Genomic DNA, 27,706 nt, shown 5'->3' with positions numbered 1-27,706 from the left:
TTCAACACTCAGCTAGGATGTTTCTGCCTCGATTTTCACTTCTTGGTTGCATAGAGCCTCAGTGTCAGCCATAGGTGATGGCTTAGGACTTTCTCAGTTTTTTCCTGAGCATGCACATGGCACTATGCATTCACATGGCCTTTTAGCTTCCCAGGAATGTTGGAGCTTTTCAAAGCCTTTATGTACATCTCATTTTCCAGCTTTTTCTTTTAAGTTTATTGGTTAATCTACTGTTTTCTCTGAATATTATCCTCTGCCTCAGGGAGCTGTGAAGTTAAACTCTTGCCTGTAATTGTTTTCCACAGATGCCTCTCAGGGGAAAGGCTTTTCTCACTGGTGAGTTCGAAGTCAGGTAAAATACAGATAGCCTTGCAAGTGGGGTCTTTCAGGGAATAAGCAGACAGATAAAATAATGATAATCCTTTGGGAATGAGACTTTGAAAGAATTTTATTCCTGTTCTGCTTCTTCCAGTGGCTACCAAGGTGCTAGATTTCACTGCAAATATGGGCTATTAATTTTCAAGCCTTTTATGGACATTTGGTTAATTTCCAGAGTCTGAAAAAGTTGACTTTGAAAAAAATTCTGAGAATTTTGCCAGATTTCTTATTGTTTTTATGAAGGAGAGAATTTTTGGAGTCCTAATTCTGTAATTTTTGCTGACTTATGATTAGTTTTTACTTTGGGAATCTTATTCTCCAGGGTAAAGACCCAATTTTTCAACCCTTCCCCCTTCTTAGAGCTAAGTGTGAACATGTGATGAAATTCTAGCCAAAGAGATGTAAGCAGAGATGTTGTGGCAGGACTAAAAGGGAGCTGACTTGCAGGGAGGTATTTGTTTTGCCTGTCCACCTTTCTTCCTGCCTAGTAGCACCTGGAGTTCCAACAGCTCTTTTGAATCAAGAGATGAATATGGTGGGCACCTATGAGGATGGATTAGCCACAAGATAGGAATTTGGCTTTTTGGAGACACTGTGGAGCTGCCACTCCAATCCTGGACTGCCTACCTCTGGACTGCTTTTGCACTTAAAAATAATAAACTTTTGTCTTGTTTAAGTCTCTGTCATTTTGGGGTTTTCTGTCATTGGCAACTAAATATAACCATATCTGAAACAATGGTTATATTCAAAAAGTTCAAGTTGATTAAAACAAGGCAAAGGTAGAATATGTGCAGTGAAAGAGCGCTTGAGCTCATGAGACCAGTAGAGTTGGATTCCACCCAGTTTACCTGCTATGTGGACTTCAACAGTTTTGGTAAGCTCTGCAAGGCTCAGTTTTCTCATCTCTAAAATGGGGTATAATTAACACTCTGGGGAGGGTTATTGCAAAGTTTAAATGAGAAAATACACATGAAGGACCCAATAGAGTAACTGACACATAATTATCACTCTAAATGGTAGCCATTATTACTGTGAATGAGCTATTATTACTAATAAATGAATGTTTACTCCATGGCTGAAAGACATTTTTGGTTTTTGGCTATTAGGTGGGTATTAGCTGGATTGTTATTCTAGAGTTCACTTAGCCCTGTGAGATGCTCACACTAGAAGATATGCACCAAGAACCTCTGCCTACAGAGGTAACATGGCTTTCACACTTGCATTTCACATCCACTTGGAGCCTCCACTTAATGAATGGAACAACAGAATCTCTATGCTGTTTAAATTATTATTTCACTTCCCTTTATTGCCAAATATATACCTTAAGTGCCTAAGCTCATGTGACTGAATTCAACTAAGTTAAATAAGTGCTTGCTGTGATTGCCCGTTAGTCTTATTGTTAATCATCACCTGTGGAGTTAATCAATATTAAATTTAGGGTGTATACTTCCATATTTTCCCATGGTTATATAAATATGCGTGTTATAAATATGTGCACGCTCATACACAGTCAGAACTTTCTCCTTCTCTCTTGCTTTCTTTCTTTGAGAGTATGTAATGGCCCTCATTTTAGTTTAATAATATATGTGATTAAGAATTTTAATAGGTATATGATGTTCTATAGTATGGATGTATTACTTTATTAAACTATTTGTCTATTAGTGGACATTCTGTTTGCTCCCAGTTTTTGTTATCATTGTATGTTTTGTTTTTTACATAGGAGGACTTTAAATAGTATTTTAAAACTCCACATTAAAATTGTGCACACACATTACTATACATACCTGCACACAGCTCTCTAATACTGGCTCTTGCACATGTGAGTAGACTTTTCCACTAGAGTGAGTTGGGTTCCAAGGCACGCATGAGGGAGTCACCAGCCGACAGGAGTGTTAATAAAAGTGTCTTTGTACATTGCTGATCTTGGCAAAGGAAACTTTGAATCAGGTGGAACTGGGATATTGGAAGCCTTTGTCCTTTGGGAAGTTTAGATTCCAAGCCTGGCCTGGGATTCAAGGTCAAGAGTCACATCTGACAGGGGAAGAAGTGTAGTTCTGCTGGGGCTGAGAGTACCACGGGGACTTTCCAGGGCACTTTTAGGCCCCCGCCTGGGAAAATTCTCAAGCTATTTTCCATTAACTCTTAAATTGATAAAGATAGAGAGCTGTGAGAAGGTTGCAAATCTCATTTTCTTTGGAAAAGAGTGCTTTGTCTTTTCAAGGATCGCATTTCCTGGCAAATAAGAAACTATATTTTGTAATAGAGCTCATTCTTCTATCTACTCTAAATCATCTTACTTAAGGCTGGGTAAAAGAATGATGGCTTTATAAAGGGAAAAGAAAAATAAGGCCTTTATGAGGGTGCTCACTGGCTTGACCTTGTGTCACTCCAGTGCCATCTTAGGCAGTAAGACAAGATCTTATGCCAAGAGCCCTATCATCCTAATTGTACATCATCACTAGTTCAAACATCAAATTATTCCAAGTGAGTAGTTACCCACTCTAGTTTCCTGTTTTATTGTTTTATCTGGATATTTCCTAGGGAAAGACAGTCTAAAACAATTCTTTTAAAAGAAGTCAATGAGTTTTGGAAATGCTTAGAAACTTCTTTTATGACAAGGCCTTAACTGTAAATTTGTGATTTAGTCAACTGGGGAGAGTAAGGAGCCAAAATCAGAAAACCAAAACATGGTAAATGTATTTCCTAATTGGTTATTACTGCTCTTGCAAAGCTATCATTTTCTGCTGTGCAAAATAGTTAGACAAAACTAGTTATTTTTCCTAAATGAAATGACTTGGCCATTTAAGCCTTTTCCTCTCCAAAATGCAAAAGACAAGTTACAGACTTTTTTTTTTTTTTACTTTCTTGGGTAACACCATTAGTTATATAAGCTCCAAGAGCAGTCTTGACAGGAAAATAATTCATTTGTTTTGAGAAAGAAAATATTAGATTTTTTAGCTATGTACGAGATAGACTTCTTTCAATTGCCTGCTTGGATGGATTTGAGCCTTAAAATTAATGCTGCGTTAGTAATACAAAAGAATAGTGGGAAAATATCTACTTATATTTGAGTATGCTTTGCTGGAAAATATTTTCATATATATGAACTTATTCAATTCTCATATAACTTTTAAGAGGTAGTCAAAATTATTATTCTCCAACTATCATACTAAGTAACCCTGAGAATAAATCTGTCCCCCAAATCAATAGAAGGCTTCTCTTCAAGCATATTAATGTTGTCCTGAAACCACATATTTAGGGAAAATATTTTCATGAATTTAGAGTCCTGAAATGAGAACATAGTTTTTCAGGACCTCAATTTTTACATTTAAAAATATATCTTTTGATTTTTTTCTTGGAAAAGCAGATTTTGACTCTCATTTTGGTCTTATGTCAGAGAGAGTGAGTATAAAAGCTCAAACACTGGGCAGAAGAACGCCTTATTCGTTTAGCATCAAAAGAAGTCCAGGTAACAGAAATCACTGGGACTAAATTACTTGTCATGCCAACAAAGAGCATTTCTCTCAGCTGTAATTGAAATTCTTACACTGATTGCATTTAGCACAACTATTATCCAAATAAGGATTCTCTAGAGTCAGCAATGGGAGAAATTCTTCCATACCTTTGATTTTCCTTGTTTATAAAAGTGAAAGAAGGGGCTGGCCCCGTGGCTTAGCGGTTAAGTGCGCGCGCTCCGCTGCTGGCGGCCCGGGTTCGGATCCCGGGCGCGCACCAACGCACCGCTTCTCCGGCCATGCTGAGGCCGCGTCCCACATGCAGCAGCTGGAAGGATGTGCAGCTGTGACATGCAACTATCTGCTGGGGCTTTGGGGGAAAAAATAAATAAATAAAAAATTAAAAAAAAAAAAAGTGAAAGAAGAGGCAAATAGGATCGTGGAATATATATGTTACTTTCATGGACATCAACTAGTGTTATTTTGTGTATTACATATTTTGGCTGTTATGAATAAGTCACATTAGAGAGTATCTTCTCTTCTTATAAAATTAAAGTATTCATAATATGAAATCCAGAAATTCAAATACATGCAATTTTTAATATATGTATAGTCTTTTTGAGAACAAAGAGGTGTGAATTAACAGGAATGCACAGTGAGGGAAAAAAGATGTCTATAGAAAACTGAAAAGTTTTTAAAAAATTATTTTATTGAGGTCATTTTGGCTTATAACATTGTGTAAATTTCAAGTGTACATTATTATCTATCAGTTTCTATACAGACTGCACAGTGTTCACCACCAATAGTCTAGTTTTTATCGGGTCCACCCCCTTTCCCTCTGGTAACCACTAGTCTGTTCTCCTTATCCACATGTTTGTTTATCTTCCACATACGAGTGAAATCATATGGTGAAAACTGAACAGTTTTGATTGGATCATTATGAGGATTTGCTTTATGCCATGGAGATGGGTATGTCAACCTTTGGGTCATGATAAAAGGCTTCTGGGGACATCCTACATATGTCACTCATCAATCTGCCTGGGATTCCTGAAGTCCCACTCCTTCTATGTTTCAGATATCCCTGCTGATATGCCAGATATAGAATTTTAACACTCGTGAGTGGCATTGCACTGATCTGTCATTAATATAAACTTCACTGAATTTAATAATCTTTCCTTTGGGAAATGTAAATGAGCAGATTTGGAAAGGATGGGAATGCAGAGGCAGATTGTTCTGGAAAATGCTTGGGAATTGGAATTAAAAAGCAAAACAAGCTGTGTGTTCTCCACTATTGTTACTTACTGTGTGACCTTGTGCAAGTCACTTAACTCCTCTGAGCCGCAGTTAAATTAAATTCAATAAGTGTTTATTAAACATCTCCAAAAAGATGTCTAGAGGAGAACAGGTAGCCATGCTCTGCCCCTTCCTGTACTCTGCAAGGTGCCATGACAGGAGGGAGCTGAGGAGTTGAGGAGCTGATAGCAATTTCTCTCAGCCACAGGATTTAACATAGATATTCAAAGATAGTGGCGTGTCAGTGAAATTAATTGATTGATGTGACTATAAATATCTAACTGATATTTAAATTTAATTTGGAGGTAAATATGTTTAACTTTTAAGTGTAACCATATTAATTAATTACCTAGTAAATTATATTCACATCTTGAGGATTTTTATGAAGGAGCGAGAAAATTGAAAAGAAAAGAGCAAAAAATATATCTAGAAGCTAATGTACAATAAGGGAATTCATATCCATCTCAAAAAAATGAATTCCCTAAATATAGACTTAATGCCTTATGCGTCAAAGGGGAAGTGTTCCTTTCCACTGTACTTAAATGTACCCAATCTGTCATTTACTGGGGTCTTCCACCTGATCTTTGGATAAATGCATACTCCAAATGCTGTAAAACACAGTAGTTCAATGAAAACCAAACTATTGATACATGTCACCAGACAGGTTCAATAGTTGTCTGTTTTCATATGCACATTTAGTAAGCCGTTTATCTACTTTTTGTTGAATTACTCTCTTTAATTTTCATACTTATTCTACCTTAGGAGAATGCTTTATACAGCATAATGTGTTTGGTTCCTTGAATAAGCTATTTTTGGAATTTCTTTTCTCTTCTGAGAACTTCAAAAAAGCATTGGAAGCAGTCAACGTATTTGGTATTATTCAGATTTCTGTTTTTCAGATTTTTAAACAATAGAGTTCAATTTATTTAAGAAGAAAGGAGAATATAAACAGTTTTAACTTGTATGAGCTGTCAGTACAACCATTGGTTGGCCAGTGAACCGTTGTAAACTAATTGACAACACTGTTGTGTAGTTCATTAATTTGATGCAGAATATCTTTCCTGGTTCTAATGAGGAACTGTGGATCCTTTAGGGACTAATTTTCCATAAAGTTTTGAAATTCAAAATATTTGCAGTTTTATTGGAAGTCCGTATAACTATTTTTGACAAAAATACGTGTGTAATTATTAGAAAGTTTATCTGTATAAATTAGTTACTGTCTTTAAGAGTTGAAACTCTGAAAATGGACTGCTGTCTCATATATAAAGAGCAAAGGATTTATGTATAGATATAAAATAAGAGATGTACATATTTGTGTTGTGTGTGTGTAATTATTACGTCATTTGTTCAATCACTAGCTATTCATTAAGCAACTACTATGAATAAGACCCTGCATTAGTAGCTGTAGGGGTTATAAAGATTATAATGTATGATTACTTTCCTTGAGAAATGTAGCAGTCGGTTTAAAATAGAGTATAATGCAGTATTAAAGAGGTACAAAGTGTCTTGCACATGAAGAGTTTGAGTTGTTTTGGAAATGAGTAAAATGTTACCTAGTGAGTATGGGAGGATGGGCATTCCAGCCAGAGGGAGAAAATAAGCAAAATTTGAAGGTAGATATCATGGATTCTAGTTTTGCTTGTTTAGGTCAATGGGTTCTTTCAGAGGGGTTATCAGAGAGAAGCTTGCAGAGATAAGTGGTAGCAGCTCATAGGGAGCCTTTCAATGCCAAAAATGTGACTGTGCACAGCCCTTGGCAGGCAACGGTGAGTAGAGAATTGGCTTTTCCAGATAGAAATTTCAGGAACATTGATCTCAGGATAAGTGGAAAGAGAAAAGTCTTTAAATGGAGAGAACAATGAGAAAACTATTTAAATAGCCAATAGTGAAAACTAATAATGTTCTGAATTATGTTGCTCATCACAGAAAGAAAAGAGGAAGAGAAATGCTAGGTACATTGTTATGTGATGGAAATGACTGGAATAGGAAATGGGACTGAGGAGGTGGGGGCAAGACTTATTTAGTAAATGTGAACTGTGATGTCATATTGGTTTAACATATTCCAGGTCCTGCAACCTCCCACCCCACCTCTACTCGAGATACCTGGGCCTCTTCGTGATTTGAAATTAAAGGGTTAAACCATTGCATACTCAGAGAACTCCTGCCCCGCTTTGGTGCTAAGCAGTGGTACTTTTTCCTCATTCCTCGTTAAATACTTCACATTATCTCCCACCTGGGAGAGTAGAAGGGGATATGTTGAGGCCATAAGTAGGAAATTGAGAAGGTAGTGTTTTTGAGGGCAAAAGGATGAACAATTGTTCACAAAACAGCCATCTGAAGGTGGCAAGTGGTGACCAAAGAATACATCAACTCCCAAAGATCGCCCATTTATCACATAATGAGCATGAATTAGGAGCCGAGAAGACTTTAAAAAGTCACGGCTCCTAAGTTCAAATCATTTTCTCTAAAATATCACATCCAGATAAGTTTCTAGTTATTTAAGTACGTATCTTTATTTGTGGGTGTCTAGGACACTTTGACTCTTTAGATATAGGTTATCATTTCATTAGAGTTATGAAAGATGAATGAGAAATGAAATTATATGTTAAACAAACACTAGTTGCAAGTCTTAAGTATAGTGTTAGGTTTACCATATCCAAAGTGTAATAAGATTTGTCTGTCTTGTTAATTGCATTCATTATGTAAAAATAGTTCAATTTAAGTTCATCAAAAATAAAATTCTGCATGAAAATACCAGAAACTTCCTATTATATGGAAAAGAAATCTAAATATTAAATAATTTTTGTGTGTACTTCCAATATTTGATTATAAGATGCTATGAAATTTAATTGTAGCATAGTATGAAGTAGATAAGACTCTAAATATACTGTGAAATCTATGTTATTCTGTGTAATAATTTCCTCATGACTTTCCTTCATATACTTTTTAGTGTATCAACACTAAATAAGATGGAGTAATTCAGGCTTATTTGCGGGGAAGATGTCTTTCAGATACTCATAGGTGTATCAGGTAGAACACTTTTTTGGGGTCCAAGTAATAGAAAACTCAACCCAAACATGCTTAAGAAAAAAATTACAATTTACTGTCCCACTTAACTGAAATATTTAGAACAGTTGTTCCCACAGTGTGGTCTTTGAGCCAGCATCAACTGGAGACTTGTTCAAAATGCAAATTCTGAGGCTCCACCCCAGGTTTACCGGATCAGAAATTCTGACTGTGGGGTTCAGCCATCTGCTTTAACAAGCCCTACAGGTTGTTCTGATGCAGGATGTTCTGATGTAAAACATGAGACACTGTGGTCTAAGACTAAGTCTATCTTCGGTGCATCTCAATTTAGGGCTCAAAGGCTACCACCAGGATCTAAATGTGGGCTCTGCTACCCCTGGGATAGCCCCATTTCCAGCTTCACATGGTGGCCAATGATAGCTTTAGATGCCTGTCATTGTAACACCCTGTCCAGTGGACAGTGAAATGATTTCACCTCCAATTGAATCTTTAATACCAAGTAGAAATCTGGATCCACAAAGGAATGAAGAGAACTAGAAATGGTGACTACGTGGGTCAAGAGCCATGACACATTTTTCTTTTATTCAAATCTCTTTAATAGAGATAGTCAGAGGGAGAAGCATGTGAGTGCAAAGAAGATAGAAAAAAAAAGGGATGAGATACTGGAGAAAAACAGGAGACTAGGTTACTGGGGTAATAAAGACTATTTGAGAAATAGGGGAAAATGGTAAATAGTGCAGATCTGCAACATGGGTTTCATATTTTAAATGTCCAGACTCGTTGCAGCTTTAAAACTTCATAAGCTGTTTAAATGTCATGTTTAATATTGTAAAATAATGATAATTTTAATCATTCATGCTAATTGCTATTCTCTATGGTTATATTACTATTCATTTATTCAGTCAAAGCATGTGTAGCATTATAAGGGACACAAGCACACATCCAGTATTCCACATTTTACTTAGGTTAGTTTTACACACAAAAAATGACTATACTGTAGATTTCAAGTGTCAGTTTTTTTTCAGTGCTTTCTAAATTGCATCAATTCAATGCTTTCTAAATTTGCGTTCTCAAATGGGGAAAAACATCTAAAATTAAGAATTACCTGAATACATTCTTAAGGTCAATGTTTTATAATAAAATTTTCTTTGTAATACTTCTTCATAAACCTTGAATTTGTTTTATTGCTTCTAGGGATTCCCATTGATTTTGATAACCTATCTTATTTTTTGTTCCTATATCGTTATTCGGTAAAAATGCTCAGGTTTAGCATATTACTGAGCATATTGAATTTCACAAGAGAAATGTGTCATTATGGCTCCAAGGCAGGTGTTGTGATCCTGTCAAATTGCTCAAGCTAATTTCGAGCCACGTCAGGTCAGTTGCTGGGAGACGTTTGAGGAGCACAGGAAATTATATGGAGCCTGTTGATAACAGCTTGTCCTCGTACTGTGACCTGAAATAATACCAAACCTGCCACATTACCAAGCCTCTTGTTAAAATAGAAGGCTCATATTGGAGGTTTATACCAACATCACTAAAAAGAGAAAATAAGGGTGAGTGAAAAATGTGATTGTAATTGTTGAAAAGTTGGCAGTGAAAATATAGATAAAATTGGCAATTGTAATTATATTTTCAAAGAAAAACTGTTTGAAAATAAATATTTGATGTATACTTTAATTACTTCAGCTGTGTTTTCCAGGCTTGGGTGATCATAAGAAATTAGCCGTGGTGTTTCTCTGTTGTCAGTTTCCTACGCCCCTCTTCTGGAAAGGTGCATTTCATAGATGTGTCTGTTTAACCAGTGTCCCAGGTAATTGTCATGCTCAGACATATTGGCAAAATACTGACCTAAAGTAAAGAATTTGTATACTTTTCAAAAAAAATTAATGTAGGGAGCTCATAGAAATATATCCAATCTTAGCTTATAAATTTTATATCTTTACCATTCATTCAGGTCAGAAAGCAGGGTTAACTTCCCTAACTCAAGTGCTGCCTAGGAAGATAGATGAAGGCTTAACTAGGTTTATGTTCAGTGTGCAATTGGCACCGAAAGAGGGGCTGCATACAGCCACGCTGAAAGGTTGAGGCCGAGGAGGTGGTGATAATAGAAATCCTGGGGTTCTGAGAAGGAGTTCAAGTGGGTCTTGGCTATGATGGGAAAGGGAATACAGAGGAGGAAATTGATGGGGGCCCCCAGTAAATGGAGATACTGATATTTCCCAGAGGATGCTTGGATGACACAAGCCATGCCTTTCAAACCAAGAAGCCAACCCTTGCATTGGCATGCATGGGAGGGTACAATTCCAAATGAGGCTGGAGTCAAATGAGCCATTGATTTTGTATTAGAAGGCATGGTCTTTTCAGAGCAATCTGCTCATTCTTTGTTGTCATTTTAAAGGGAGTATAGTTTTTAGCTTGACATATACATTCAACTGACTATATCTTGACTTGTAAGAGTGAATGGTGTTTCAGAGTTTATTCCTTTGCTTTTAAGTAGTTTAAGGACATATGTCTGCTTAGTTTTCCCATGTCCATTGTAAAATTGTGATGCCTTCAGGAGTCGACACTGGCTTTGTAACCAGGAAGACTTAAGCTGATTCCTAACTCTACCTGGTAAGAACTGTGTCAGAATGTAAAAGCCACTGAACCTGCCCAACAAGTTTCCTTGTCTATAAACTGAAGAATAGGACATATTAATAGAAAGTGCTATTTACTGAGCATATACCGTGTGCCCAGGTATTGTGCTAGGTGTTCTATATATTATTCATGGAATTTCCACTACAGCCTTTTGAGATAAGCATTATTATGTTCTGACAACAGCAATAACGATGTATTTTCCTTGTAGGACTCTTGTGAGTTATCAATGAGATTAGAGACATTAAACAAACAAAAATCGTGTTTCAAAGTAGGGGTCAAATTCTACTTCTTTTGAGATATAAACTGTATACAGCTTTGAAAAAGCAAGGTTTTTTTTTTTTCCCAACTCCTACCCATTAAATTTTTATGGAACCCTTCCTCATCTAACACATGGCGTATATTTTATGGAGGTGCTCAATTTATTTTAGTTCCTCTTCAATGCTTTGGCATGTGACTTGGAAAGACCAGATGGTGTAGTTGAATATATATGGGCTTCAGGGTTAGAAAAATATTAGATAGATAGAATCTTGTCTGTCTTGAATTGGCTGTGCAACACTGAACAGGTTATTTCACCTCTTCCAAGTCTATTTCTCAGTGGAAGAATGGGAATCATCTCATAGTGTCCTTATAAAGACTAAATGAAATAATGTAACATGACCTCTCACAGGGATTGACAAAAATTGGATAATATTTTAAATGAAATGTCACACTTGAATGACAATGTGCAGAATAATTCTCTGTAAATGCAAGTCTACATCATCGCATCTGTAGCGGAAAGATTCGTTTTCTGAAAAGTGTGAATGTAAATAATGTTGGAGCAGCAAGCTTTTGAGTAACATTTGGTAATATCCATCTGAATGGAGTTAGTGAACTTTAGTTTTATTTTGCTTCAAACTAGAGGAAAAAACCTGATCGTACTGCTAGGGATGAGATCGCAGACACTGAAGGACACTGAATACTGATGCACAATGATAAAATAGCATTCAGTTTGCCTGACTCATTGGTGAAAAAATAGAAACCGTTGAGAGGTGGACTAGAGGTCTTGGTGTGAGGATTGCTAGCTTTCAGAACAAGTGGAAAACAAAATGTTTTCATTTTAGACTTTGCCTTAAGAGCTTGCTTGCAGTGATGGGAGCATTCAGTAGGGTAAACATTTTTCATTGGATTTAGTTAGCGTTTTGTTATGGACTGAAAGTTTGTGTCCCCCCGAAATTCATATGTTGAAGCCCTAACCTCCAATAGGATGGTATTCAGAGGTGGGATCTTTGAGAGGTGATTAGGTGTAGATGAGGTCATGAGGGTGGATCCCCATGATAGGATTAGTTCCCTTATGAGAGAGAAGAGACACTAGAGCTCTCTCTTTCTCTGCCATGTGAGGAAACAGTGAGAAGGCAGCTGTTTGCAAGCCAGGAAGAGAGCCCTCCCCAAGAACAGAACTGCCAGTACCTTGACCTTGGACTTCCCAGACACCAGAAGTGTGAGAAATAAATGTCTGTTATTTAAGCCACCCAGTCTATCATATTTTATTATAGCGGCCAGAGCTGACTAAGATGCTCTTAATGCACAGAGTCCTCTTATGCAAAAAGGAACAGTCCAATCCTGAAGCCAGTGAAGCCAAGACTGATTAAAATAATGTATAAACAAAAGTGTGAGTAATTTGCTCTTCATTTATAGTGTGAGAAGCCATTAATTCTGCCTGGGATTATCATGAGAGAGGTGCCCTTTGAGCTAGGTCTTGAAGAATGAGAGGGATTTGTACCCTTGGGGTGTGATAGCTTCAAAGAGGTAAGAAACTGTAAAGAAGTACAGAGAAGAGGCTAAACTACAAATAAATGTCTTGACAAAATATGCCAAGCCTAGCAAATGTAGGCCAAGTCAGATGCAATAGCTCTGATTATCTTCTGGCTTCAGATTTTAATCTGACAGATTTGCAGAGAAAGGGTGGAGAATTTCTTGTTCATTAGAGAAATCATCACTGAATCACATGTTTTTCTGCTGATGAGTTGGGAATCCATTAGTGTTCCCAGCATCAGTGTTGCCCGAAAGCCAAAGACATTTATTGACATTTAGTAAAGACCTCTAAAATTTCTTCTTCATACTGGCTCCACTGTTAATAAGTGGTATATTAGCATGTTGCACGTGTAAGATCTTTCTTGGTTTCTGGGTGAACCATTTGGCTGAAAAGTCTATAGGAATGATTTTTTTAAGATTCTAATGACTTTTCTGCTCTATAATTTGTAAGCGCAAAATCTCCAACTTATAACTATGTAAATCACTGTGAGTCAAATATGTTTGAATTTTGTTGTTAATGACTGTCTGGTTCTCTGTCTCTGATTAAAGATTGTGAATAATATGCATTGGTCTCCTTTGCAGAGGCATTCTCCTATTCCAGGTGGGCAGATGGAGGAGTTCGTCAGCGTCAAACTCTAGCATTCTTCCCCTCTGACTGTCTCCTTAGTCGGTTTTACCTTCCCCGTCGCTGGTCACTGCAACAGGTTACCGTATAAAGCTGATAACTTCCAAATTAACTCACTTTTATGCCTTCTTATCATAAGAAAGTTTATATAAGCAGATATAAGCTGTTGATTTTTATTCAGATTGTTACATTTGAAGGGATCTTAAGATTAGACAGATCGTAGTAGAGGGCCCATTCACTCATTCTGACAACTTTTCTTCCATCATACATTGCTACTTTCTTTGATCATTTTAAATACGTCACTTGGTTTTGAACTGATTTATAAGATGACAAATTCTGAGTCACCTGAATCAACAGTTTTCCTACAGGAGAATCTGGAATGTATACAGCGCCTTCTTTTTGAAGTTCAACTGCTTCAAATATATGACTGTATTTGTGGTCATGCTCAACAGTTATTCATTTAGGAGGTGATTTTGCTATTTTTGGAGAAAAGGGAAATGGAATAAATGGGGTTGCGTTTAGAGTCCAGAAATCCATTTGGCTCAATCAGGCTGACACACTTTATTGCAGTTTTTTGGGCTTCTTTGTAATTTACAGTGGATAGTAATTTCCTGCTCAGGTTCCTAGGCAGCTTCTATTGAGTCAGAAAGGAGGCCGGGGCTGGCAGTGTTATGTGGAACAACACCTTGAGAGTGGAGGTCAGGATTCACTCTGTGGATCTACCTGTGGATACCCTTCTCTGGTCCCCCTCTTCTTTGCCTTTTCCGGGATTCCTCAGAGCTTGAAAGGATGAGATTTTATTTTACTTCCCCTTCCTGTGCTCCTGGGAAATCCATTATGTAAAACACTAGGATTAAATTCACCATCCACAGCTGTTGGTAGGTTAAAAGCTAGCCACCAAAGAAATGTAGAAAATTCTTTCTTCACAAAGCCTGGCTCTCAAGTATGTTGTCTTGCCATGCAATCCTCTTTTGAATTTCAGAAGCCAAATATTAATTCTCTCTTTCTTTGCATTGCTTCTCTAATAATCCTGAAATTCCTCACTCCCTTTCACCCTCTAAGTTCAAATGGAGAAGCCTCAGGCTGCCGAAGGATAAATGTGTTTATGAAGAAGACAATAATCCCTCTACACAGGCATTTTTAGGAGTAAATCCCAAGATTTTTGGAAGTAAATCCTTTGCTAAGCACATAGTAGATGCTCTATAAAGTTTATTGCTTAAATAAGTAAATAAATAGGTGAATGGGTGGGAAGGGAGATGGAAAGGACAGATTTTGTAAAATGAGCAGATGTCAAATCATCCTTAGAATTTTCAAAATTTGACTCATAGGAATTGATATTCAGAGCTAAGAAAACCTCTAGTAGTTCATAAATAAAGGGCTATTTGGATTCTCTAACTTCCTCACCTAGTGAAAATGGAGCTCCTGCCTTTTGATCTTTTACCCCCTATCCCAATGATCTGATCAAGAATGATGAACCTAATGAAGGCTGGGGAAACTTTTAAGATACCAGTTTCACTTACTTTTTGAAAAGAAAAAACAGTAAGCTGTTTTTAAATTATTTTAATATGCCTCATATCATGTATTCTTTATTAGGATTCTTGATATTGCAGCAAATTGTATGTTGAGTCTTTGACTGGAACTTACATTCTGCACTCACTTCTGTGGTCTGGAATCTGTGGGTGGGGAATGACATCAGTAGGAAGCTCTCCTTTGCCCAGGACACGCTTCAACTGCACAGCTCTCCTCCCGAGTGATATGTGAGTTGGGCCTTCATCACCTGTTCATCCTGCCAATATATTTTCCACATCTGTCCTCCCAGTTGTCCAAAGATTTATTTTACATGCCTGATGGCAAAATGTCCTTGCGCCTGGGGACTGAAGCCCGTAGAACATCGATCTCATCTTCTTTCTTTGACACAAGTCCATTAGCTTCATCTGTCTTGAGGACAATCCCGGCTATGAGCCTATCTGATTTTTCTTCTTTGGGGATCTTTCAGAATTTCAAGGTTATAGAGAAATTGGCTTTGTGTAAAGCATGTTGCCATCTGTTGCTAGTTTCTAATCTCAGATCCATTTAAGGGATTTGCCAGGCTGGATTTATATAGATGTTTTAACTAATTATATTTCTTTGTACCTAACCCAAGAGCACATATTTAGGTTTGTCTTTTCAGTATCGTTTACCTAAATAACCCACTAGTCAATCATTTTGGGGGAATATAGTATTTTCCTGCCATCTATTGTGATAAGATGTAATATACAGCATGTGTCTATTTGGTAGTCATAAAATAATAAGGCATACGAATAGAGAGCTGAAAAGCAAGCAGGGGATTTAGCGATTCCTGTTTTGTTTTGCTGCTTTGTTTGTTTTATTTTGTTTTAAATGAGAAAATTGAAACCCAAAGAGCTTATGTGGCTTCCGAGCAAAGTCTTAGAATTAGCTCATGGTTAAGATGAAATTTGCCTTCAAGTTCTTAATCAACTATAGCACTGAAGTTTTAGTGACCGTCCATTTATTCCTCAGATTTTGTTTGATTCCTTGATTGATAAGTGATTCTTTTAAAAAGTTATGAATATTATTTTCTAGTAAAAATTTGAAAAGGGCTAAAAAAAATCACACTCTGGTCAGAATATACAACTATACAACTCTCATACACACACATATCTATGTTTAAATATACACATACCTCTATACAAATAAGTAAAATATTTACATATTCTGCGTTATGCTATGTTTTATGTTATTATATTACATATGCTTCATATACACTTTCCCACATATAAAGTTCTAACCTTAGAGCCAATAAGCTCTCTTCTAGAAATTTATCTTAAGGAAATAATCCAGAGGAGGGAAAATGCTATATACATGAAGAGGCTTAATGCATTGATACCTATAATAGCAAAAAATTGTAGGCAAATTGCTTATCCAGTAGCATAAAATGTTATAGCACATTAACCTAATGTGATAATTTACAGTCATTAAAATAAGTATGAAGATTTGACATATGGACGTATGATATACAATCAAGTTTAAAAAAACAAAACCACTATTGTATGTCCACTCTACTTTCAACTGTGGGAAAAGTATGTATGCATACAGACAAAGTGAAAAATTCTGTGAAATACTAACAGGGTAGGGTTGGTAAAATTGTAAGTGCTTTTTATCTACTTTTAAATTTTTCTGTATTTTAATACTGGTTCATGATACAACATGATTACAATAGTATGATACATAATATTAGGAAATAGGGACACGTTAGTTGAAGAAGGATGACAAGACACAACGCAAGTGCAGTTCTTCTCTAGTACCCATGACTGACGTTCCTGGGTGTTCAGGGAGGGTTTTGATGCCTCAGTTGTGCCTATGGGTCTATAAATTGATCAAGATGGCCTGGAAGGTGCCAACTATTTTCAATTCTTAACTGTGTATTTCAAATAAATTAATTTTTTTAGGAAGATTGTTGACTTTACAGGGGTTTCCGAATGTATAAGTAGCAGGGATGATGACTGGGATAAAACCCCCTGGTGTCCATTACTTAGAAATGTGTGGTATTGAAGTGACAGGAGTGTTGGGAAGTGAGCTAGCCATTGGGGGAACCGTGGAATAGCCCACATTTGCTTCTAGCCCCCACACAGACAATGCCCTCTCTCTATCCCAGCAGACATGAACACGGTCATCTCTTTTCCAGGCATAATTGTCTTTTCCCATCCCACAGTCCTCTTGTCAAAACTTGCCTGTTCTCATCCCATCCTCTCAAAGACCCTCAGGACATAAGCTGTTTGTGGGTATCGCTCCTTAACTGTGGTGTTGCTATTTGTATAGGAATTTTTTGTGTACACACTTTTTTTGCACAAAGAGGGAAGATTTTTTTTCAAGCAAATGACTTTTGGTACTTCTCAAATCAGACTGTATAAGGGGCCTACCTCACATAGAGTGGGCTCAGGTGGGGAAGTGTAAGAGTGTTAAAAGTGTCTTTACTTGGAGCTCCCAGGGAGATATGCAGGATTTCATGGTATCTGTCTGCAATGTGATTAGGAATAAGCTTTCCCATTTGGGTCGGTGAACTTACATAGTTTACGTAACCAGCATCGCTTCCCTTTATCTCCAGACAATGATTCTAGATAAAATGAATTCATTAAGATAAAAGTTAATATCTTATATTTTACAGTGTGTATTTCCCAATAGAGTGGAACATTTTCAAAATCTTTATTTGTCTTATGTTGGTTTTCTTAATACCCTTTAATTTTCCCAGGTGTATCCCCTGCAGATACACCCGCCCCAAATCTGTATTTCCTAGTCTGTCTTACTCCAGAGTTATTATTTCTCACAGAACATTTCTACTTGAATGATTTGCTAATATCTGAAAATGAACCTATTGAAGTCAGGGTTCAAAACCTATTTCTGTTGCAAAACAACAGATAATGGTCAGTATAAAATTTCACGCTCTAATCAAATCCAGTTTACTCCAAAGCGAGATAAGCTCCCAGGCAGGCCAGTGCCCAGTGCGGGCCAAGCCCTGAGCTTGGAGTCAGGAGACCTGGGCTGGGGTTCCCTCTGCCTGAGCACAGCTCTGGGATCCAGTAAACCATTTAATTTTTCATGTTTCAAACTCCCCATCTGTGAAAGGAGTGGGGTGACCTATGTGGTCTCAAAAGCCTCTTCAAGCTTAAAAATTCTGATTCTATGATTTTAATATTTAACAATACACATAATTGTGCTTGTGCTGAACGATAATTAGGCATGAAGATAAATGGCTCACAATGAATGACTGTAATTGATTATATCCTACAGAGAACAAATCTATTTTTAAGCCTTTCCTCTTCTCATTTTATTGGTTTTTTCCAATGTCAGTAGTCAGTGTCAATGGCCTTTGATTTTCCCTTGAAACCTCACATCCTTTCGTCATTACCACCCTCAGCTTCCTTCTCTCCATTGTTTTCTTGTCATTATAGTCCTCACGATCACATATGGACATACATGTTAAAGACTGTTAGGCTGAATATTATTTCTCACACTACCGAATTCTCCCTCTTCTGATTCTGTGGTGGGGTGGTCCTCTCCCATGTCCTTCATTCTCATCCAATGAAGATATTTTAGTGGTATTTTCCTGCCCTGTGCTGAACAAATATGTCCTTAAACACTCAGAGAAGAGCATGGAGGAATTAAGAAAATAGGATCTATGAAACAGGAACCTGTGGACATTCTGAGGGGCTGGAGTATCGAGCATCTGGATCACCATGGCCAGGGAGCATGGCAGAGGGCAACACCCACAGTGAGAAAGGCTCTGAGCCTGCCTTCCGCCCTGGGAGTTATGATGTCAGAGGGAGGAAGCGGGGAGGTTTGGCCTTACAGGATGGGAGAAGCCAGAATTGAGGGCATCAAAAGTAGCCTTCAAGCTCTGTAAGTAAATGTACCTGACAAGCGTCATCTTCCTTATTATAACTCACATTAATTGACCACTACAAATGTGCAAGGCACTATGATAAGTACTGTAAAAGTACTTACTATTTCACTCCTCACATTATTCCTTTTAGGTAAATGCTTTTTTAGTCCCTAAATCATAGGCCAAGATCTAAGGCCTAGAGAATTTGGGAAACTTGGGTTCAGTCACAATGGTAGCAGGTGACAGAGCCAGCTTTAGGAAATGTATGTTTTAGGCACAAGGAGAAGACATTTTCTTTCCCTTCTGCTTACCTCACAGTACCTGTCTTCGTTCCCAAAATGTGTAATGGCTGTATTGATTTTTCCTATTGAGCTGAGTCGGGACACTTAAACCAAGTAGGCACTGAGACTCTGAAAGTTCCGTCATTGGGCAAAGCTTCAAAAAGTGAAGCTGAAAATGAGAGAAAAACTTTGATTTTGCTTGGTGTACTTTAAAGCGGCCACATGGACATCCCGAGCAAAGGTGCTCCATGTCCTGAGTGGCCTGGGACTTGTCTTCTGAGCTGGAAGCACGTCGTGACCCCCTCGACCATGTAGCTCCCCTTAAGGGCAGTCCCTTTGGATGATGACTAAGTAGTCTCTAGAGAAATTACCTGGAAATTGATTCTGAAGCTAAGGACTCCTTGAGAGAAATAGCGTTCATCTCTTTTTTCTAAGTAATTCAGCTGAGACGTATTTTCCTTTCAGGCAGGTACAAAATTCCCTGCTGTCGGGTTCAAAGATGAGTGTTCCTTCTGTAGGGTTTAATACTTTGACAGTTTCAGGAGAGGTGGGGGAGATTTTGATGCCAACCTCTGATCAGAATGTTTTTCCAATAACAGCGCCTGGTTCTGTGGTAGGATTTCAGTCAGTAAGGTTTTCCGTTTAGTCATATGATTTGGTACTCCTGGTATCCACGTCCTAATTTAATATATCTGACCTACCACTTAAAATTTTTGTTGCATTTTTTTTCTTTTGATTTAGTACCTAAAAAAATGTTCTCTACCTGAGACCTCATATGACTTCCATCGGGAACTGTCTCCTCTTTCAACTTCCATTTCCTTTGAAATTCCGCTTACTGGCCTTAGTTTCCACGTGTACTGAGGAGAAGTCTCTCGTATGAAGCCTGGTCATTGTATTTCCTTTGCAGATGTGAGCACACTTTTTTAACTTCTCAAATAGCATGCATTAGCCAAGACTGTTAAAATAATCTGTGATGTGTCTTAGGGTGGAAATATGAGCATATTTTTCTATAGAAATAGATACTACAATCATTGTTTTGTGTATCATTTAATACATGTGAAATACCTTTATAAATTGATTTGCTTTCCCAGGGCACTTGGGAAGGGCTGCTATTTGTGCTGGCTTATGTCTGGAGATCTATAGCGAAGTATTCAGTGATACTCATTTGGGATTCAAGTAATTTGGGTTCATCAAGGCTTTAGGATTTTACAAAAATAAAAGAATTAGTTAAGAAGAGGTAAAATATCATTCAGTTTGAAAAATATACAGGTGACTTAAATAATTTATCCAGCTGTATACTTGTATACATGGGTGTGATATAAGACAGCTTATTAAACCACCAGTCCTACCTCCTTGAGCCTAGTAGCATGGATGGCCCCAGATGGGGGCTTCACCTTGGTTCACGAATGTCCTCTTCCAGCACAGTCTTGCTTTGCATTGTCTGTGTCTTTAACTCCATGTGGGTCGTTTCCTGGCTACCTGCAAAAAAACAACTTCAGCCTCCATCTGCATTTACCCACTATCCTTTTCTCTGGTCTACACCCTCTTCCCCATGTGCTAAAGAACAGCTGTTGCTGGATATTGCACCTTTGGTTCTGACTTTTCTTTTTTCACTCTAGGAACCCTTACCTCATGTGTTGGTATTTACAATTATACAGAGGCACTTGATGCAAAATTTTTGTATCAATAGCATAGGTGACTGCAATAGTGATTGCTTTACAGTGGAAGGTCATACAGTTTTTTGTAGTTTTATCTGGGGAAAGAGAGAAGAATGTTTGCTAGCACTGAAATATTCTTTTCTTTATATTCTTTATGTTCATATTTTCCCTTTGACTTTCACTGTAAAATGCCCCAGCTCAATTTTGGAACTAGATCAAAGAGAACAAGAAAAGTGATCTAGAGTTGCCACTCTGGCTTGGACAGTATATTTCTCCTGTTGTCCCTGTCCCCTGAATGTGAGTCATATTAGAGCAGACTTGGGCAGTTGATTTTTCTACTTGTAATCAGATGCCCCCGTAGGGATCATTAATACATGGCCCTGAAAAAGGAAAACAATTTCTATGTGTTTGAAATTTTTTGTAGCACTAGTTGGGAAAAAGAGAGAGAAGAAATGGGAGGTAGTTCAGGGCTTGGGTGCCTATGTCTCCTAATTTGCTTCTCAGTTGGACAGCTGGGCCTGGAACATACTCCTACCTTCTGCTGTTTGAGCTTCCTGCCCCTGGCTCTTAGACCTCCGTCCCCTTGGTTTGGCTTTCCCGATGGCCACTGACTGCCGTGGCTCCCTGTCACCCCTCCTTTCCTCAGCTGCCATCTCCCACTGCCTCTGTGGCCTACAGGTTTATCCTGCAGCACTAGTTCCACTCACCAAAAGTGGCCCACTAGGCACTCTCATTCTCTGTGGTCTCTCAGAATAAAATCATAAAGATAAAGTCAGTAAATTCAAAATAGCCTTTATTTGATTGGTCATGGTTAGGATAATTTTTGATCATTGCCTGCAAGCTTCAACTAACTAGCATAAAGTCCAATAAAATGTATCATGAAGTATCTCTTTATAAATTGTTTTCTTGAATAGTTATGAACAGAGTCCGCTTCCATTGGATTCCTCTTTATAACAGTGAGTTTAATGTGGTGAAATTCCTGCTGACCGATGTTGGAAATGAAAGTTTCATTTATAAGGATGCAATTAAAGCATTGCCAAGTTAAAAATGTCGCGTCGCTCTTTGTCAGTGAGGTTCATTAGACTATATTATTATATTTGCATGAATTCTTTCTTCCAAGGAGCTTAATGTTCTCCCTGAATATTAAACAACTGCCACAAAATTCTTGTGAGATTATTATTCTTCCAAATTACATAAAATTTAAAAATCATTTACTAATTAATCCTTCTGAATCTCTCCAAAGGGGGGAGAACTCAAGCAGATTTGCCTGCTGGAAAAGGGGAGGTCTCCTTTTCCAATGTTAGGTTGGTTATTGCATTTCCCCCACATTTATCTTTCGTGTAAATCAGTCATAGATACAGAGGAGGCATTCTGGTGGGGAATGGCATTTTACAGCCTTCCCAGAGCTTTTTCCAAACAAATACTAGTCAAAACTACTTGGGCACCTGTGTAAGTCCTCTGGGAGCCCTGTGTCTGGCAGAGGGATTCGAATTCATTCCAATATCCAGTCCAGAAGTGCCTTGGGCTTTTTTAGGACAAAAGCAAATAAAGCTTGGAATCCTACCCCAGTTCACTATTCAGTTGAAGCCACTCACAATTTATCTAAGCTAATTGCTCTTTCTGTTTCCTCTTGACAGTAAATAAAATAATGAAAAGTTATTTTTAAACAGCAAAGTGGTATATATCTCAGTGGCTATTATTATGATTATTACTAGTGCCTCCTGTTCTGCTTCATAGTGGAGATAGAGTTTGGCTTGACTTGAGTTCACCTCTTGGCTCCTGCTGTTTGGCTTCATGTCTTCAGTCTGTTCTGCCTGGCTTGTATAGTAGGTTACAGAATCTGTTCTAGGAATAATTCAAGTAGCCTGGATCTGATTACTCTTCTGGAGGGAAAGATGGTGAAACAGGTCGATGGCAGGAAGTCTCTCTATAATTCCTGGTCTTTCTGTGGCAGCCCAACCTTCTGAAAAGTCCTGAATCATACTCTTCTACTGAACGCTCATAGCAATGATTGACCGTGAGCTGTCAAGTTGTCTGCGGTCTACTGCTAGTGCTACCAACCATACTTGGCCAGCTCATCTTCTAGTTCTCAGGGTCCTGATGGGATGTGACACTGTGGCATGCAATATTCTGTCACTCTTCTAGGGATTTAGTTTCTAGGCAAAACCAAGGAAGAGCTTTCCTATTGAGAGTCCAGCTGTCTGACACTGACATCCTCATTTGAAATACATTGACGACAGTAAAGCAAATAGAAATCTTGCGAAAACACAAATAATTCTTACATATTACCCAGCAAGGAAACCACAGTATTCCAGAGAATCATAATGCCCCACAATAGCCCTTAAAGTCACTCACCACTTATGATTTCTGGTTGAAAGATCTGGAAGTGCTGTGTGACCTTAGACTCTACCCTCCAATGGGGTCAGTTTCTTCCATAAAATATGTTGCACTTTTCATTGTTGGGCTCCCATGAGGTCAAGATTTCTCCAAGATCTGTCCCATAGATAAACTTTTGGACCAGTGATGAACAAACTATGGTTTGGGGGGCATATGCTGCTTAACCAGCTTCTCCAAGTGGCTCATGATCTAATTTTTGGAAATCCCTTATCATAAAGAGGAAGAAACTGAGGACCAGAGGATCAAATGTAAGCCAGTTACATTCTGCTTACTTTGAATGTATATCCCTCTCTCTCCGAAAGGGCCAGTGATCTGCCTGACCAGAAAGGGCTACTTGGATCAGCCCCATTAGGAGAAGCAAAAGGGTGCAGGCAAAACAAAGTGAGGCTGTGCACTGGCTCCCAAGGAGACACTCTAATTTAAGGATTGAATGGGTATCATAGGCATAAATATACACTTAAAAAAACAAAATAAAACTGGTGATCTTTGACAGATACCCCATGAAAGATAAACACCTCTTTTTTTTCTTTTGGTGAGGAAGATTGTCCCTAAGCTACCATCTGTGCCAATCCTCCCTATTTTGTATGTGGGGTGCCACCACAGCATGGCTTGATGAGTGGTGTGTAGGTCTGTGCCTGGGATCTGAACCTGCAAACCCTGGGCTGCGGAAGAGGAGCGCACAAACTTAGCCACTATGCCACTGGGCCAGCCCCTGTAAGATAAACACTTTAAGCTCTTAACAGTCTTTTTTATGTAAATTAGTATGTTTACTCTCCAATTAAAAAAATTTTTATTGAATAAAACACAGATTAAGAAAACCATGCAAAACCATATGTGGCCTAATGAATTATTAGAAGGTTGATCTCTTAGGCGAGAAATTGCAATCTGCAGCCATGCTAGAAGCCATGTGTCCCATCCCAAATTGGACCTCACTCTCTCCCTTCAAAAGTAATCATTGTCTTGGTGCTCATTCCTTCACTCATTTATTTACTATTCGACAAGCATTTTAGAGTACCTGGCATACATCAGTCTTTTCTCTTCCGTCTGGTATATTTAGAATGGCATTTTAGGTAACCAAGACATAGTTCTAAATAAATTTTATTCTCCTGGCCTGGAAACTCATTCTCAGAAACTGCTATTTATGTGGCTGCTCTGATTACTTGGGCATAGATAGGTTGGTTCATATATTTACTAATTAAATACATTTTTATTGATAATTTTTAATAGTCAATGCTTATGTTGGCAATTATTAGAGAGATATATGAATAAATTACAATATTTGTCTCTGCAAACATTCTTTAAGGTTATACTGTAAGGGCAGCGGACATAATGCAAAGGAAATGTAACCAGTAAAAATGTCAGAGGCTCTTTTTCCCCTAAATTCTCATATGGCTGATTACAGTGTTTGAGATAGAAGGAAAAAGAAAAATGCTTTGATATGTTTCCTTTCTCCACCAGTCATTCCCTGGGAGAGAAGGGAGCGTGAGGCAAAATGAATTGGATTGTTCCTCAGTCTTTTTCCATTACACCTCTCTGTCTACAGATTATATCCTCTACCAATTTCCTTCCTCTAATTTAAATGCAGTGCTCCTGGGAACTTATTTTATGTGTACTCAATAAAACAGCATTAATCTGATAGCGGTTTGTTCAAACTGGCACAAAATTTGAAGCAAGTGCTATTTTCAACCTGACAGATGTCATATTTGGTAAAAGAAATATGGGATAATCAATTTTAAAGTCTCTAGGGTCTTACAATACTGTGAAATTTATGGAGGTAAAAATCAAGATTCAGACAGAAGGATCCAGAACAGAAGAAATAGAGTTGTGTGCTCAGCCACATGTTCTTTTTTCCTAAATATGTGGACCCACTGTTTTTAAGACTGTTTGTCTTAAAAGGGTCAGGGGTGGAGGCTGGCATCTGCATGACTGCTTCAGACCCTGGGATATCGTAGGGGTTCAGCAGGTGTCTACTCCCCGGGGGAAGGGGCTACTGGACCTGTGAAGAAATGGTGACAGGAATTTGAGCTGATAGTCAAGCCTCAGGGAATGGGAAATACTATTCTGAAATAATGAAGGAAAATACACCATGTTCTTACTGTGGGGGCTGGGATCAAGGAGAGACCTCTAGGTGAGTCAGAAACTCACCCTTTAGCTGGATGGATGCAACGTGTTTGTTCATGGTTAGCAGAGGGCGTGCTTTTGATAGTGACACTGTTGGGCAGCTCTGAAATGACCTCCAACATGGCTCCTTGGGGATGCACCTCAAATTTCTCCAAAAATGAGAAACCACTGGATTCTGAGAGAACTGGTTTCTTTTGGGGGGCTTTAGTTTCTGGTGGGGAAAAGTCCTCCCTTAGCCTCAACGGCTAAAACCGTGGGGATGGGGAGGTGATAAATGACAGTGCTGAGACTGACCTCTTTTGCTATTAAAGGTGACAGAATAGAGTCTTTGGGCATCAGAGCAACAATAACTAAACAGCAGCACATGACATACCGTGGTGGATGGTCATTGGAAAGAGGAAGAGTATTCAAGTCTGGGTATCCATAAATCCTGAAGTTATATATTCGTCTAACCTTGATGGTCACCTTAGGCTATTGTGATCTCGTAAAGCAAGGATTGTGTTAAAAACTCAGATTGTAGCTGAAATATGGGCATGCCTTTAAATCTGTAAAAGATAAAGCTGATTTTTTTTGAAAAAACACTTGATTTTAAAAGAAAACATTTTTGCTGAATGTTGGAATAATTATTAAAAATATTTTGCTTTGTGAAGATATATTCCCAGGAGAGCTGTCACAAGCAATATGGTTATGATAGATCCATTTTTTTTTAAAAAATGAAAAGGTTATTTTTGTTATAAAACTGCTCATTCTTCTAATACTTAACAGGAACTTCTGGAGACATAAAGTGGATGGAAAGGAATCGTCCTCTCTTAGAGTCTCAGTCCAGCGAGGAATTTGAACATGACAATCTGACTTCCGAGCCCAATATCTTAACTACTATTTTGTATTACATCTCAGATTTGTTTTGAAGATTCAATAGGAGTATAAGAGTGCATTGTAACATTAGACACAAGTAAAATACCGTTAACTAATAAGACAAATGTTCTGTGCATTTCTTTAAATATCTATGTCAAAATCTTCATCAAGAACATCAAAATAGGGCCTGCCCCGTGGCTTAGTGGTTAAGTGCACGCGCTCTGCTACTGGCAGCCCCGGTTCGGATCCCGGGCGTGCACCAACGCACCGCTTCTCCGGCCATGCTGAGGCCGCGTCCCACACACAGCAACTAGAAGGATGTGCAGCTATGACATACAACTATCTACTGGGGCTTTGGGGGAAAAATAAATAAATAAAATTATAAAAAAAAAAAAAAGAACATCAAAATACTATTATCCTTACATCACTAGTGTTTACAATCAACATTTTCACAAACTCGTTTTAGATATGCAAATCTAAACATGTCCTATATATACATTTTATGCAGAGGAGAGTATTAATAAAATAAATACTGAAATCAGAAATGTTGCATGAGCATTCCACCTTAGTCAGACGCCTTTTGTACCTATTTTTCAGGAAGATAATTTTTGAGAAGCCAAAATAGTACATGGCAAATGGTAGCTGGCTGGCTGACTCATTGCTTTAACTTGCTTTGGTGGCTGCTGCTTCTATCTTTTCTGTGTTTAAGGGGAAAATATACCTGGCGAATTTCTCTAATGTGCATTGCACTATACTTGGAGAAAATGACATCCTCATGTAATGTCAAAGAAAAAACAGCATCACACAGCCTTTTTGTACAATTAGGGATAATTCTATGTAAGTGGAAGAAGGTGAGGACAAAATAGAATGTTCAGCAGGTCATCTTTCTAGAAAGTGTTTAATACTGAGACATTTTGGGTGTCCATGCTGTGCTGTAAGCTGTTGAGAGTTTCAAGCTTACCTACTTATTTATTATAAACATTTAAAGCTGAGACCTTCACAAAAGGCCACAATTAGCAGTGAGTGCATTCACACAAAGAAAATGTGCTTGAATGAGATGTCTCTACTATTAGATGAATTGTCAGTAGAATTGTCTAAAAGGATATTTGTGCTTCTCAGCAAGTCATTTGGCTTTGACAATCAAGAACATGAAGACTCCCGTAGTAGGAATGTGCACATAAACGGCATTTTTACCAATTTCATGAACACTTTTTGAGTGCCTATTGTGTACTACATGTGTATGTCTTTCAAGAGCTCATACTCTAGCAGAAGATATAAATAAGTGAATAAATATTTGGAGTACGATGTGATGAAATATTTGAGAGAAAGCTGTTCTGTATGCCGTGGGGACTCTAAGTAGGTTGTGGCTAACTCTGCCTATAGGACTTAGGGGAGAATAGTGACTAAAATAATAAATATTTTTAAAAATAATATTTATTAATATTCATTATTTTATTCAATCTTTATGGAGTGTTTTAGTGTATTTCAGGCACTGTATTTAATGCTGGGACTACACTGGTGACAGAGCATAATGTCAGGAACTACAAAAGGTCTGAGACTTTTACCCTCCTTGCAAGCTAACAAGTTAGTCTGCAGTTTCATGGGTGCGACAGAAGACGTGAGATTCCAGGGTCAGAGACAAAGGACTTGATTTATTACTCATGGCACAGCAGGCAGCATAAGCTTCATGTTCATAAGAGTTCCTTTGCTCCCCAAGTCCTGTGGGTGAATTGTATTGTGTGTCCAGGTGGATGCTGTGACACAAGTGTGAGTTCATATTTTCTGCTTCTTGAGTAAATTTTACT

The 27,706-nt window shown here is 38.0% G+C and overlaps 1 protein-coding gene across 2 annotated transcripts in view; it reads left to right on the top strand.

The window, feature by feature from the left end:
- Positions 1-27,706, top strand: part of ITGBL1 (integrin subunit beta like 1) — a 1,366,350-nt gene that overhangs the window by 1,182,068 nt on the left and 156,576 nt on the right. The gene's annotated exons all lie outside the window — the stretch shown is intronic.

Source organism: Ceratotherium simum, chromosome 10, assembly GCF_057802395.1.
Source record: "Ceratotherium simum simum isolate JZ-2026a chromosome 10, ASM5780239v1, whole genome shotgun sequence".
In the NCBI taxonomy this organism is placed as follows: domain Eukaryota; kingdom Metazoa; phylum Chordata; class Mammalia; order Perissodactyla; family Rhinocerotidae; genus Ceratotherium; species Ceratotherium simum.
Note: the sequence above shows the minus strand (reverse complement) of the source record. Positions and strands in the feature narration are given on the sequence as shown.